Source organism: Pelobates fuscus, chromosome 3 (assembly GCF_036172605.1).
Source record: "Pelobates fuscus isolate aPelFus1 chromosome 3, aPelFus1.pri, whole genome shotgun sequence".
NCBI classification, from domain to species: Eukaryota; Metazoa; Chordata; class Amphibia; order Anura; family Pelobatidae; genus Pelobates; species Pelobates fuscus.
In genome coordinates, this window is record NC_086319.1 from 188,046,689 (window position 1) to 188,062,367 (window position 15,679).

The following is a 15,679-nucleotide window of genomic DNA, read 5'->3' on the forward strand; positions in this document are numbered from 1 at the left end:
AGACATATGACAGTTATTTTTTTTTTTTTTTGTAAGATTAACATTTCTTAAGATCTTGCCTGACAGAGGATTTACTTACAGAGGTCTTAAAATGCATAACCAAAAAAGGGCATGTAGCTAGATTTGGCAAGCTGCATGAATTTTTTTTTTTTTTTCTATTTTCTTTTTTTCTTCCTTCCTTTCTTTTTTTTTTTTTCTTTTTTTTTTTTTTGAGTGGCTTCCTGAGAATGGAATGAGTGGAGGAATGACAAGCATTTGAGCTGCACAGGGATAAGCCCACCTTTAAGAACAGTGATTGGTTGCATATTGAAATAAGCCCAGGACAATGGCTTCCACTGGCTGTCAATTGTAAACATAGAGGATAAAGATTCATTTAGCATCAATTTTAGGGAGTGGCTAAAACAAAGTCTGCAGTTTAATGCAATAGAGCTGTACAGAACAGAGAGCGCCTGTGCGTTTTGTGGGGTTGAGCTTTTTCTAAAAGCAGGCTGTTCTTTTATCCTTCCAGCCTTTAAACACAGAGGTAAGGGGGCTGCAATGCTTATTTCTGCATTTTATTTATTGTGCTTTTTCTCTCTCTCTTTTTTTTTTTTAAAGGGGTTGCATATTAACCCCATTCAAAAAGAGATTTCTTAAAACATTTTGTTACGTGTTAGTTACCCTTTAAGTTCCATAGATATTTTTTTACCTGGCTAGAAGTATTGAAATGGCTGAACGGAGAGAGAATGAAAATGATTTGTATTTATAAAGTATGGCGATTGCAGAAGCATTCTCCATCTTAAACAGACTGTTTTGGGTATTGATGATGATGATTGGAAGTTGAAAGAAAACATAAGTTTAGATTCATTGTTATTATTCATGCTTAATGTATAATTTTAAATGCTAATTTAGTACACTGTAATGCCTGTTAGAAGGATGCATGTTTAGCTTTCACTTTGCATATTTAAAATGTTTGTTTTTATTTTTGAATATGGCTATATAATTCTGACTGTATAACCCTTGCTATGTTACAGATTGTCCCATTGTAGCTATGGTTGCATGCATTCTCTCCAGATATTCGTATGATTTATTATTCATTTGTCTAAGTAAGCATTGACTTATTTTTCCCTTAAGGGGAATGTACATCCTGCTATTAATTCGCCTTAAAATTGGGTGGGTCGAATTTTAGGAACATCACCAACCGTATGTCATGCAATGAGATATTTCATGAAAAGGGCAGCAAGTTTGTAAACTATTAAGACATGCTGAGGCAGCCCTGGCTGTAACAGCCTTGATGGCTTCTAGAGATACTGTATCCTGCTTGGAATTTCTACTTTAAAAACCCTTAGCAGGAGGCAGATCTGTTTAGAAAAGAATGGCTAATCTGATAACCTCTAGTTAATCTTGCAGATCTCGTTTAATGTCCATAACACACTAATGGCTTATATTTTAGCATTCAAACAGCAAGGAACTTGCCTGGAATTCAACACCTCATTACAAAGGGCTGTTACTTCAACTAAGTGAGTCACACTGTACATTTACAGCTTCAGAGCTAATTACTACATTAAGAGAACAATGCTGCTGTTTCTAATATAGTCATCATCAGCACAGTTGTATATAGCATGACATCGTTCACATTGTCATTTAAATTATCTTGGACAATATATCTTTATATTATTAGATGACTAAGATTACCGCGGCAGATGTTAAAATATGAGCTTTATTTTCCTACCAAAGAATGTCTGTCTGAGCATCATGGGCAGCGTAGTTCGCAAATGTGCAGTAGCAATGTTAGGCTTGCCTTCTGTGTAATATCCATTATGGTATGATTGTGTTTTGAAACATTATTTTTTACAAGTCTTCTGAGTAAATATAGACAACAGTGTGAGAGGTACCACATTTTTGGATACAATTTTCACCATGGCTGGAACGATGATTTAGGCCAATTTGGTTTAGTATTTTGTTCTTGATCAGTTGAGTGAAGATTGAAGGTGTGCACAGACTTTTGGTAGCAGAGCTACTATGTTAGATTATAAAATCACATCAAAGGCTGAATTGTGCTAAGCAAGATGATCTGCTGTAACCAGAATACTTTATATGTAAATGTACGATTGCATGCTTCACTGCTATATATGAGATTTCTGTTGCGCTTACATTGATCACTGGCTTGAGTTACTGTAATGGCACATTACAAGCATTATTGTGTATAAATAAAAGTGTGAATTTACTTGTGGTGTTATGATGCCTCAGCTTGTTTCAACTATAATTACCATTTAAAGGAACACTGTAATGTTAGGAACACAAACTTGTATTCCTGACACTAGTGGTAAGTAACTATTTAGGTCCCGGCCCCCTCTCTTTACATTAAAAAGGTGAGTTAACTTTTTTGGGTTTTTTTTTTTTAAGCACAGCGCCATTCATGCCACGGCTGGCCCCGCCTCACTCTGCCTCCTTGGTTGAAATCATCGGAGACTTGATGATCTCAGTGCATAGGAAAGAAATTGGGAGGCTGTTGCGCATGCACGGCAAAACACTGTACTGTGCCAATCAGCATCTCCTCCTGGGGAACATTCAATGCCACTAGAGGTGTTACTCTTTGGTAATGTATACACTGCCTTTTCTGTTAAAAGGCAATGTTTACATTAAAATGCCTGCATTAACGTGCTATAGACACCAGAACAAGTACGTTAAACTGGAGTTGTTCTGATGACTATAGTGTCCCTTTAAGTAATCCAGGCATAGATGGAGAAAGGCAGCCTCTGTCTCTACAGCTGCTGTGAGCGTGCTGACTATCACTTCCTTGGAGTTCAGTTGCTTGAGACTGCTGCTCGCATTCTGCTCAGAGAGTTTTTATATGGAATTTATTCATATCAGTTGCTCTGTCCTATTCTGCAACTCCTATTGTACTTAGTCAGGCTTTGATCTTCAGATGGTTAGACTTCCTTCCTTTTGTTGTCCGTGTTAAGTATTGGTGGCTATCAGATTTTTGTGTTGCCTTCATTATACATGAAAGTAATCGGTAAACACTTTTTCATGTTAGTGGTTTTTTTTAAAAAGGCAGAATGTACATGCAAAAGATTAGACAAATAAGTAATTTGACCAATCTAGTTGACAAACACAAGTAAAAGGCAACAAAGTCTCTGTTCCATTGAACTCAGTCTGAAGGAAACGATATGCTTAAAACCAGCAGAACCAGGATATACAGCTATGTATGAAAGGAACACTGTACGTTAATCAGATATTGGCAGTGGTATTTAACCTTTGTGGTTGCAGATGGTCTTGAAATGTATTCCAGACGATGTTGTTACAGGAAAGTTAAGAGGAAAGTGAACACATGTTTTGTTACAGCTTATACATTTCCCGCTAATGAACACTGTAGATGTTGATGGTTGCAGGACCACTCAAGCATCTCCCTTAGCTATCTGAGGAATGTCACTGGCCTTGGGCTATTCCAGATGCCTTCGGGAGCCTGACCATTGTGACAGAAAGCATATCTTGAACACATCTATTAGCTACAAAGTGATTGCATTCCTTCAGTCACCATCACATTTACTAGGCCATGTCTCCACAATCTGCTACAACTTTCTTTGTCATAGAAATAATTAATGAGTTCTGGCCATCTGACAACAAAGTTGCAAACAATATACTGAAATATCCACGTTGTAATCCGTAGTGTCGCTGGCCCAATTGGAAAAGGTTTCTGATTCTTCTGCTTTGGCCAAAATCTTTATTCTTAAAAACACTTTCCTATCACTATAAACATCATCATAATAATAATTATTATTATTGTTAAGGTGTAAGAAGACTATGGGTGCAGCTTGTTTGTCAAACCAGTTGAAAATGGCAAAAAAAAAACTGGCACCCAAAGCCCACCCTCTCCTTTAGGATGAGAACCGTTATATATCCCCATTACCCACCTTAAACATCAGTACTGTGTGAACACACATGACTTTCTCACAACGTGAAGTGATAGCCTCGCTATACACTGGAGTATAGTAGGATTTGGTTTCCCCAAATGACTGCTGCTTCTATGGCAAGACTGAATTGCCTTTGACACTTTCAGCTCTGTGAAACATAAGCAACCTGTGCTAATTCAAAAGTTCGGAAAGGGTCCATGACCAGTCACGTTTCATGGTAGAGCTGTAGCAGTTCGATGTGACTGAACCCTGGTATACCAGATTGCTTAGAGCCTACTATGGCAGTATCAGCATACCATGTGCTCTAACACTGCAAATATATTGTATTACTGGGAAACGGTTTGAGAAAACCTGAATCTCCATGCAGGATTACCGCTTGAGTAACCTGCAGTGGCTATGGTGCCTGAAGTGTTCCAGTAAGACGTGTTCTTATTTGTGCCTTAGAAGTGTTTACATTTATGCTATTTCTCTGACCTATATTTGTACTTATCCTGTGACTTAATTTCCATGATGTCCCTCAGTTGTGCAGTGTAAAATAACAGAATAAATAACTTAATGGTCTGCTGATGCTGATCAAAACATAGTTTTTGGAAATATCAACGTGTCCCTATACACAGGATACAAGCCACAGTTATATATGCATAGAGTCTTGATCTGAATATTCCAAACCGCATTACTTACTAAATAAAACTAAGTCAACAAAGTTCTTGTATATATAAATGGGAACATATTTCAATGCAAGTAAAATTTATTTTACCTATGAGACTCCAGTATCTGTGCTCCCTTACCATTGTTGAGTGTGCAGTGGGGCATAACAGTCAGGAGACTGTATTGAATTCTGCTACTAGCTGTAGCGGGTTGTTTACTGAGCTTTAAATGGGTTGGAATTTACCCCTGAACCTGTGTTGTTGATGTTAACGCTGACAGTGTCCATGGCCAAATATATAATTATATCATTGCTAATTTAGTAGAAAGGTATTGAACTGGACACCACATTCTCCATTATTACCAAGAGTCCAATTCACTTTTAAGTCACTGAGATGTTTTGGCAGTATAGTGATCAGGCTGGTCTCGCACCTGGCGTGTTATGGCTAAATAGACTTAACATTGCCTATTTGTGAGGTATGTGCTGCAGGAGCATGCAGATCTCTCTCCACATTGGACCACAAAGGAAAGTGTCTAGGGGTTAGTGACTGTGAGAGGGCATACGATTGTGGAGGCATAATATATCTATAAGTAATAAATCTGTAGGTGAAAATACGAAATCAAAGGTAGGAGATTTACATGCAGGCATATGATTATGGCAGTCGGGTTATAATTATGTTTAGGTTTACAAGTACAAAACCACACAGTAATTTAGAAGACTATATAAGGTATGCCATTAAATTAATGAGTAGAATAATGTATTCGTTACACACATTTTTTGTTTTTAATTCTAAAATTCAATACTTGCCTTGCAACATCAGGACAAAATGTGACATTTAGAGAATGTTAAAGACCATTTAGCTGCACAGACCGTGCAACTGAGAATCATGTGGTTATACAGTGAATGGAAATATTGTAAGTATTCTATTATTTCTAAATTACCTGCAAAGGAACAACACAGATCACTGAAAAAAACAAAGCAAGTAGAATATGATCGAATACAGCTTACAGTCTAACAAGAAAGAGAGAAGCACGCTAACTGACGACACAAACAAAAATGGAATGAAATAGTTTATCTGAACTCCTAATGTACAATGTACTGGATATGCACACATTTTCAGCTATAGAAGACACACCCAAGCCTTCTAGAGCAGTATGCCCATTGTATAAGTCTGTATTGGCTGTGATTGGTTTCATTTATTTATTTTTGCTAAAGGAACACTGTAGAGTAAGGAACTCAAACATATATTCCTGACACTATAGTGCTAAAATAACTATTTAGGTCAACGACCCCCTCTCTTTACTTTAAAAAGGTGATGTTGCTCCCTTTTTATTTTTTTGTCGTACCAGTCTTGCCGCTGCTGGCTCTTCTTTCGTGGCTGAGATCATACGATTTGACGGCCTAAGCTAATCCATAAAAAAGAAAGGCTATTAATTCAAAGCATCTTTATGGGGAGCGTTTAATGTGCAGCACTGACACAGGAAGCACCTCTAGTGGCTGTCTGAGTGAACACCGCCTTTTCTCTGAAAAGGTTATGGAGTATACATTTAATTACTCCAATTCTATTTATTTGTATGTAGTGCAGATCATGCAGTTACAACTTGTTATTTAGCTCCACTATTATTTATTTAACTATGGTTACAGAACAGTTAGAAAGCAAATAATGAAAGATACCCTGTGTACAGACAATGGTGCGTGAACTTAACAACCCTACATGTAAATGCTATTTCATACAGTGTGAACTTTTTCACGTTATGAGTAGCTGGCACAGTCAACCATGTAAAGATGTCACAATTGAATTGGCAGCAGTTTAGGACAGGGATACGTCAAACATCACAGAATGAATGCAATGTGGAACTTGTATAAACAGAACATGGACCCTCAGTTTTTGCTTCAGTTCTATCTTACACCAATGCTGGAACAAGCTATTGACTTGACTAGATACGTTTTAGAGTACCTTGCATACTTATTCCTTATGAAAACTTTTCTGGAGGTCTTCAGGCAGTCTGTGTTGTCCCTCATGCCTCTGACTTCCCAAACAGTCCGGATGGCGGGACCTGTGACTCCTTTCCATTTTATTATGCGACTTGTGCACGTCAACGTGAAGCTAATGAAGTCGCATTGCGCCAATTTCAGCGGCTCCTCACATAATGAGCCACACTATGAATATGTGGTCTAGGCTTTTGTTCTATGCCCTGTTGTGGTTCTATCTTGGCACCAATAGTGTGTTGAGATATAATATTAGTACTATCTCTTTTGACTTTTTTTTTTTTTTTTTTTTTACTTCGACTTATCCTCTCTGTAATCCTTTACTCTGCTATTGTCTCTCGTTATCCTGTGACTGGCTTTGACCATTCTCTGTCACATTTTACATGAAGATCGGCTACTCTAAGGACCAGTGTATGTTACAGGTACAGTATTTCTTTATTTTGTCTCAATCCATTCATGATAACATCATAATCAAGATTGACAATACAGCTCAGGTTTAGACAATAAAACGCCAATATATATTTGTACAACATAGGATGAGATACGTGTTGTGGTTAAGGACATAATGGAATGAGGTTTTATATTTGTAATGTGAAGAGAGATGCTATACATTGTGAACCCCATGAGGTGTGGGTAAGGTACACTGCAAACAGTTGCCCCAGGGAGGTTGACCCCCTCTGGTGAGTGATTAATGGTGGTTACTTCGTGTTTCTTTTTATAGAAGGGGAGGGAGTAGCGTAGTGTAACTAGCATAACCGTTATCTCTTGGCCGCAAGCCAACTAGGCCAGGTGCCCACTGGAGCAGACGAATGATATGAGCCTGAGCGAGGTTTAAAACCAGGAAGTGGCCCTAGGTCCTGAAAGTCGTAGAGGTGTGTGTAAGATAACTACCAAGAGGCAAAGTATCATAACATAAATAATAGAAATAGAAAAATAAGCATAGCAAAACAGTATAAACGGTGTTAAGCTGTTCGGTGGAAATTTTTTGTAAGTCTCTGCGCCTGTAGAGACCCTTGCGGCTAGGGTTTTGTTATCAGGTCCCCAGTCACAGCGCTGGTGGGTTGGGGGGGATCTCATTGCTCGAGGCGCGAATTCTTGGATTGTTCGCTGGGTCTAGATGAGACATGCCTGACTTGTTGGTCTTCGCCACCTGCAGTATGCCCAGTTTGCTCATGTGGTCTTCCAATGCCTGATAAGTTACCTTGTAAAGTAATAAAATGTGAGCAAGATATTGCTTATTAAATGGTGGTGAATTAGGGATAACCACACAGGAGAAGGATTTGGGAATTGTTATAGACCACAAATTAGGCAGCAATATGCAATATCAATCTGCAGTTGCTTAGGGCAGTAAGGTTTTGTCATGTATAAATAGGGGCATAAATTCTCGGGATGAAAATATAATTTTGCCTCTTTATAAATCGCTGGTAAGACCACACCTTGAATATTCTGTGCAATTTTGGGCACGTGTTGTAAAGAAGGATATCATGGCACTAGAAAAAGTGCAGAGGCGAGCTACAAAATTGATAAAAGGAATGGAGCATTTAGTTACAAATCTCTTTTTAGTTTGGAAAAACAGCGCCTCAGAGGGGATATAACATTATACAAAAATATTCAGGGCCAGTACAAACCATTGTTATATATAGAAAAGTGGAACCCACCCAGAATACGTGAAATATAGTACAAAACAGAATAACCTGTATAAGCAGATATTCCGGTATGTGTTCTGTATAAATAAATCAAAAAGCTAACATAGCGTAAAAAATATATTGAATATTGGGTCTCAATATATGTGATATAGGTACACTCACAAACGAATGAGAAAAACGAGCCTTTCACCCACTCAGGGGTACTCTGACGAAAATGAGCGGTAGTCTTCCAACCAGATATGTAAATAGAGAATAAGAATATAGTGAAGCACGTATGTAAAAAAGTATAACAAATTTATTGGTCGCACTTACACTTCAGTAGTAAAAAAGAGGCATATCTCCAAATAATTATGGACCTCCTGATGTTTGGAAATCCCGAGTTCCGTAGTAGGAATCTTGGAGCAGTTATACAGTAATAACAATACATAAAATAAACAGTGTAAAATAAAAGTCCACAGGGAATAATTATACAGATTTTATTCCCTGTGGACTTTTATTTTACACTGTTTATTTTATGTATTGTTATTACTGTATAACTGCTCCAAGATTCCTACTACGGAACTCGGGATTTCCAAACATCAGGAGGTCCATAATTATTTGGAGATATGCCTCTTTTTTACTACTGAAGTGTAAGTGCGACCAATAAATTTGTTATACTTTTTTACATACGTGCTTCACTATATTCTTATTCTCTATTTACATATCTGGTTGGAAGACTACCGCTCATTTTCGTCAGAGTACCCCTGAGTGGGTGAAAGGCTCGTTTTTCTCATTCGTTTGTGAGTGTACCTATATCACATATATTGAGACCCAATATTCAATATATTTTTTACGCTATGTTAGCTTTTTGATTTATTTATACAGAACACATACCGGAATATCTGCTTATACAGGTTATTCTGTTTTGTACTATATTTCACGTATTCTGGGTGGGTTCCACTTTTCTATATATAACCATATTTACTTAGGTGGCTGTGGAGTACACCTGGGATTACTCCCAGTAATACGTTTTCTTATCTTTAGTGTATATACTCTCTTTTGTTTTTTCAAACCATTATCTGGAAATCTATTCATAAACAGGGTTATACATAGGACACAAGGTCACACATTTAGGCTGGAAGAAAAGAGGAGTCATCGAAGGCAAGGAAAAGGTTTTTTTACAGTAAGAGCACTAAGGATATGGAATTCTGTGCCTGAAGAGGTTGTTTTATCAGAGTCCATACAGATGTTTAAACTGCAATTGAATAAATACTTGCAAAAACATAACATACAGGGATATAATTTCTAATTAGTGGGATAATAGCTGCTTGATCCAAGGAGACATCTGACTGCTATTTTGGGGTCAAGAATGAATATTTTCCTAGTTTGTTGCAAAATTGGAAGCGCTTCAGACTACGTTTTTTTTTTTTTTGCCTTCTTTTGGATCAACAGCAAAAACATATGTGAGGAAGGCTGAACTTGATGGAAGCAAGTCTCTTTTCAGCTATGTAACTATATAAGTTCCAGCTCTGTGGGTAGTGCCCTGCACAGTTTATAGGAGTGCTCGTGGCAAACTCCATCTGTAAGGAACTTCAGGAGAAGTGCGACCGCTCTGCACAGGTACAGTATTTTGAGGTTACACACTGCGTGTTGGTTTCCATACTCCTGACAAAAAAGTTGACACCACTTTGGTATCTAGTGATATTTTAATTTCACAGCCTTGAAAGGCTATTCTAATTTGCAGGGCTTTAATGTTGTTTTAAAGATTGAGACCCCGATAATGTTTGTGCAACCCTTGGTTATTTATTTATAAGTTGGACTCTGTTAAAGACCGGGTTTACTTAATGAAAGTAGCATGCACCTTGGTTGTGAATATGGAGAGTTGCATGGGAAACTGTGAGGAATAAAAAGAACTTGATCAGATATCAAATTGTGGACTGCTTAACTACCCCACGTTAGACCTGGAACCGGTAATATTTGAAAGCTGTGCATTTTCCAACATTTGAAGTTTTAAGTCTTTCACATTGCTTGAATTAAGTGCTACAGTTGAAAGCTACTTTCAACTGCAAACCTCCCCCTAAACACATGACCTCTGGGAATGTACAGGGCAGAAGCCTGAGCAGCCACCCTACCTCCAAATGAATCCTACATTGTTCAACCATTCCTGGCATGTAGGAACATGCTAAGCATTGCAGTATACCATCTTAGTGGACTTCATATCAGAAGTCTGTACTGCTATGGCATAGCGGGAAGTCCAGAGAAAAAATAAATTAAATTGTAAAATAAAATGGTAATAAAATGTTGTTTAGCAATGCATTGCAAATCATTAGGCTATAATATGCTACATAATTTAAAGGGACACTATAAACCCCAAAACAAATTTTAGCGTAATGAAGCAGTTTTTGTGTGTAGATCATGCCTCTGCAGTTTTACTTCTGAATTCTCTGCCATTTAGGAGTTAAATCACTTATGTTACTGCTTATGAAACCTTAGCCACACCTCCCCTAGCTGTGACTCACACAGCCTTCTTAAAAATAAAATGGTTTCTTTTTCAATCAGATGTATTTTACTTTCAAAGTTTTCTATCTTCTGCTCTATAAATTGAACTTTAATTGCATAAAGGATACTCCTACTGAGTCTAGGAAGCTATTAGCAGAGCAGGAGATGATACATTTTAATTATACAGGATTTGCAATAAAGAAAGTGTAAGCATTATATTACTCTTTACAGGAAGTGTTCAGTAAGGCTGTGTAAGTCACATGCAGGGAGGTATGAGTGGGGCTGTATAAACAAAGTGATTTAGCTCCTAAATGGCAGAGAATTGAGCAGTTAGACTGCAGGGGGCATAATCTATATACCAAAACTGCTTTATTAAGCTAAAGCTGTTTGGGGGACTAGTGTTGCTTTTAAGACCGTGACGTTAGAATCTTTCCATACATTTCCAACACATCCACATGTATGGGGAGAGAGGAACTTGCTCAAGGTATCTCTCCCTGACTGCACAATGAAGGTGGCTAGCTTTTGGCAATGGAGCTGGATGGCTTGAAAATGGTTTGTAAAAAATCAAAGGGATGCCATGTATATGTTCATAAAACATAACCGATTAGTTATTTATTGTTGGTTTATTCAAACAAACACATCGTTATTTCTTTTGTAGACCTCTGTGAGGTCATCAGCATGTGCCCTATCTATCTATCTTTTTTGCTGATAGGTTTGAAACCTGTATAACTCTAGGTACAGTTAAAATATGTACAGTAGAGAATGCTGCTTGGGAGGGGGAACTCCCTTGATTAAATCAGCAGTTTTAAGTAATTCCACTGAGAGCAGGAAAACACTCTCAACAGCCACAGGATCTAGGAGGTGCCAGCATGTCTCAATACCAAATTTAAGATTCCAAGAAAAAAAAGCAAAACCTTGCTCTTTTGCCTTGATCCTGTAACCCTGGGGAGCTCATAGGAGAATCAGTCTATGATCAACATGGGAACATTTTTAGCATGAATTACAGAAATTACAATATTGTGCAACATCTAATTAAACATATGTCCAGATGTGTTAAAATGGAACCAAATCACATGATATATAAATAATATAATAATAATAATAATGTTCATTTTTCACCGTTACTATTATACACATGCTTAAATGACAGTTTCATGTTCTTTGTGGTTTACAACGGTGTCCTCAATTCTAGCTGGCACTGTAACAGACAACTCTGAGTTCCACTTAGAGTTTACTGTGTCTTTCGGTGCTCAATCAGCTGGTAGTACCTAGAATGATATGACTTGGAGCAAACGCAGTAAATTAGTCAGATGGCAATACAGCAGCTGGCCTATTTATTTGGGTTAGAGATAACATAGTGAATTAAGGACACTTGAATATATAAATCCCAATTTGTGTTATCACTACTGGACAAATGCAGACCTTGAGATAGATATATATATACTTTATTTTATTTTACCGATTTTAGGATCCTGTCATCGTGTCCCAACTTTGTTTTGTCCCCAAAAAGTGTAGCACATTATCATTCGACATGCTTATGCTGCAAGCAAGGCATGGTCCGCCTTTGGTGGTGTGGCCAGCTTAATTGGCCGGCATTGTTGCGTGCATTTTTGCCAAGCTGACCTGCCAATTCCTTGGGCAGACCTGCCCCCTTTTTGGGGTGGGTCTGTCCCCTTTGGGCGTCCTGCTTCACAGAACACTCATGTTTGGGGTTTAAAGAGGGAAATTGCCATCACATAGAAATACTTGATGGGTTTTAGGGTTAGGATTGTTTTATGCTTAATAGTTTTATGTATGGGGTTTAGAATTGGGGGTGTATATTTCTCTTTTTATGTGTTTTTTTTTAAAAATATATATTTTTGCATGTTTTATTTCCATAAAATTATTTTTATCCTTACCTTGTCTATTTCACACAATTCCTAGTTTAGTTCCTGGGTTGTTACCAAATAATTGCCACACTAAATGGCTGAGTGAATACAACAATTTCATTACAAAGGAATATTTATGCACATCAATGAGCCTTTACTTTAGTGTAAACTCCTAATATACATACTTTTATGACACCTACTCTCATGTTGAGACCAAATCCCCAAAGGGTTTATTCAATAAATACAAATTGTGGTGATTTGAAACAATTTTTTTCAAAATTTAGGCCAAAGTAGCTGATTTGGCAGTTCAGCTTTGCAGTTGAGTTTTTTTTAAATTCACAACAGTGAGGTGTTTAGTTAATAGACCCTTTGGATTCTGCAATGCAGGCCTACTCTGGCAGTCACTGGCACAACTTTCTGTGTTTTTTTACAATTTCACGTATTTATTATAAGATGACTTTCAATTGTTGTGTAATGGTTTCCTGTTTTCCCATACACTCTCTTTTAACAACATGCTTGTAATGACTTCCAACACAGGAATTCCACGTCTTCAAATACATCAGGATCAGAATACAGTGCCAATTTTATCTTGCTAATCCGCAGTGTCAGTCTTTTCTAATTTAAGGAGACAGTATAATGAGTGACTTTATCTAGGCAGTAAATTGCCACAGGAATTAGTCTGGTACTCTCTGATACTACCCTGAAGGATGTTACATTGTAAAATGTTTCAGAGAAAAATGTTAAACTCAAGCGATGGTAATATAAAACCATTATTATCAAGTCTGAAGTAGACCTATCAAAATCTACAGGATGGGAAAATGATTGCTCACAAATCTATAGTTGTTAATGTAGGGACATGTAATTTATTTTATTTTTTTTATGTGCAGACTTATAGGGTTATGAATCTGACCTTTTCGGTTTCCCCTTGGTATAGCAATAGTTAATGCCCCCCAGAGGAAGATGCTAAATTCTTTGCATAACTTACATTTTGATCCATGGATCTGCTAGCAATCTGCAGAGCAAATTATTAAATCTTTAAGGTATGCTTCTGCCCTGTCTTTATGTTAGGTGCACTAGAAAAGTTTAAAGAGCCCTAAATGCAATTTTATTTTATTTTTGTTGTAGTAACATGTACTGAAACAAACAAAAGATATCCGCAAAACCAACTGCATAGGCTACATATGTTGCTTATAGTACAAAATGTTGAGGGTTTTTTTTTTTTAATTTTATGGCTGTGAAATTATGGTTGCCTTTAAAGGACACTATAGGAAACTTGATCACTTCATCTCATTGAATTGCAGAACCACCACTAGAGGCACTTCCTGGACCCTAATGGAATTTTACTCCATGAAACCATTTAAAACACTTTGCATGAGTATATCTAACACTTTGCAAGTAAAGACTCAATGCTTTGTGCATGAGCATTAGGTCCCACCATCACATAATGGCTGGAAGAGACCTAGCCAGTGCCAAGGGAGCCTTGGCGCTGGAGTTAAGGCAAGTAAAAAAGGGTTTTTAACCAATTAATCATCCAACAGTGATGAGGGGACCGTAATAAGTTGGGAACAGGGACACTCTAGTCTAGCATTACGAATACAGGTTTGTATTCCTAATGCTATAGTGTTCATTTAAGTGGGGATAAATCTAATAAACTGACTTGAATGCAAACCGCTGGAATTAGTGAGATCTTATTTATGGTATCAATAGCCATAGAACAATAGAGATGACAGGAAAATATACTGTCTACTTATCTTATAGAAAAGTAACACAGCATACAAGTATGGGGTGGTAAAAAGCATGAGCTGAATAGCTAAAAAGATGTGAGCAGAATATTAACACAAACTAAAGCTGCTGCAGGCAGATTATAGACTAAAATGAAGAGTTGGGATATCACATCTATATAATCCCTATTTTCCACAGTTACCAAATAGTCACATTTCACCCAGTTCCAGTTTGCAATACAAACTTCCTCTGTCACACATTAGGGCCACAGTTTTCCATTTTAATTCCTGTAGGATTGTGTGTAAAGTCTTGTTCCAAGCATGCCACTTTGTGCTTCAGCAAAAGTCTCCACTATACTAGAGACCACAGTCCAGTTTCCATTGTATGGATATGCTTCTTATAATTAAATCTACATATCTATGTGCCTTTTGTTCCCAAGATGAGCACATCAAAGGCAAAGACTTCTGGTCTGGAATACTGCCCAACGGGAGAGAGATGGAGAATAAAGTTGTTGGGTGAACAATCTCACCAGCTGGGAGCAGCAGTGTGAGATCTCTGCTGATGGAAGTACAGTTTAAGACACCTGGTCAGAAATTAAAGGGCGCTGACTCTTGCCATGATCTCTACTTGATCATCAACATAAAGCATGAAAAGGTTGTCCAAAGACATGAAGAAGCCAGAAATGGTTGAGGGAGCAGCAGCTGGTTCATCTTCCTGAGAGTGGAACCCATCTTGGACAGAAGTAGACCATTGTAGTACCATATGTACTTGTTCACTCACCCACTTGTAATATAAGTCTGTCAGGTCTTCCCTACAGACCCAGGTGGGAAGAAGATGGGGCAAAGATATGAGTGGAAATTGGAAATTAAAGCAGTCACCTCTGGTAACCAGTATCTCCAGCTAATATGTAGTTCAGTTAGATTCCTAGATAAAACTATGCCTACATTTGTATTTTTTTAGTATGAGGGCTCAAAGCACTTGTTGGAGTATTCCCGAGAGGAATTAGCGATTGAGCTTGGTTGTCAAAAAAAAAAATTGCTGCCATATAGGACCTGAATGCCATTTTAAATTAGAAATTGATAAGTTGACCTATTAATACAGAATTATATATTAGCGGATAAGTTATTTTTTTTTTTTTTATATTCTTTATTTTTGCAGTGCAAAGAATTATAACAAGATGCACGAGGTACCCCAACGGCATTCCTCATGCTTATTTTCAACATTTATAACAGTGGGGTATTCAAGATTACGTGCACTTTTTTTTTTTTTTTTTTTTTAGTTAATTAAGAAGATGTTAAGAACAGGCTTGGTTGTCACACAATTTTAAGGTTTATATTATGCTTAGATTGCAGCCTAACCAGCTTACGTTTAGAGTACATGTTAAGGGAAAGTGGCTAAAGTTTGCTTAGTCAAAGACAGTTTGAGAGACATATC

The 15,679-nt window shown here is 37.4% G+C and overlaps 1 protein-coding gene across 4 annotated transcripts in view; it reads left to right on the top strand.

Moving 5' to 3' along the window:
• Positions 1-311: 311 nt before the first annotated feature.
• The window catches only part of CALD1 (caldesmon 1), a 200,529-nt gene continuing 185,161 nt past the window's right edge, over positions 312-15,679 (top strand). Inside the window, exon 1 of one of the 4 annotated variants that reach the window (XM_063447830.1) lies at positions 312-523. The gene's annotated coding sequence lies outside the window, so the exon portion shown is untranslated. The remainder of the gene's footprint in view (positions 524-15,679) is intronic. The other 3 variants (XM_063447827.1, XM_063447828.1, XM_063447831.1) reach the window with 3 other exon arrangements.